At 37.7% G+C, this 300-nt stretch overlaps 1 protein-coding gene across 1 annotated transcript in view; it reads left to right on the top strand.

Annotated features, from left to right (window-relative positions):
• Window positions 1-300, top strand: part of LOC107674848 (mitochondrial glutamate carrier 1-like) — a 26,840-nt gene that overhangs the window by 17,098 nt on the left and 9,442 nt on the right. The gene's annotated exons all lie outside the window — the stretch shown is intronic.

Raw genomic sequence — 300 nt, 5'->3', positions numbered from 1 at the left:
ACTTTTGAGATGGAAAAATGCAGTTTTACAAATGCTAGAAACGTGGCTTTCAAAGGAAAGATTGCTATCAAATATCGCACACCTAGGTTCTGATGCACCTGATCACCTAGCAACTGATGACGAAGAATTTACAGAGCAGCCATCAAGTGTTGGACAGTGTTCTAGGATATTACATGCGGAGGTTTTAGGTCCGATAATTAACACCCCTGTTTTTTCAGAATTTAGCAGTAAGAAATTACTCATCATCCAGTTTTTTATATCGACTATGCATTCCGCTAGTTTTTCAAATTGGTATGTTTC

The sequence above is a fragment of the Sinocyclocheilus anshuiensis genome, unplaced genomic scaffold (genome assembly GCF_001515605.1).
Source record: "Sinocyclocheilus anshuiensis isolate Anshui unplaced genomic scaffold, SAMN03320099.WGS_v1.1 scaffold941, whole genome shotgun sequence".
Classification (NCBI taxonomy): Eukaryota; Metazoa; Chordata; class Actinopteri; order Cypriniformes; family Cyprinidae; genus Sinocyclocheilus; species Sinocyclocheilus anshuiensis.
Note: the sequence above shows the minus strand (reverse complement) of the source record. Positions and strands in the feature narration are given on the sequence as shown.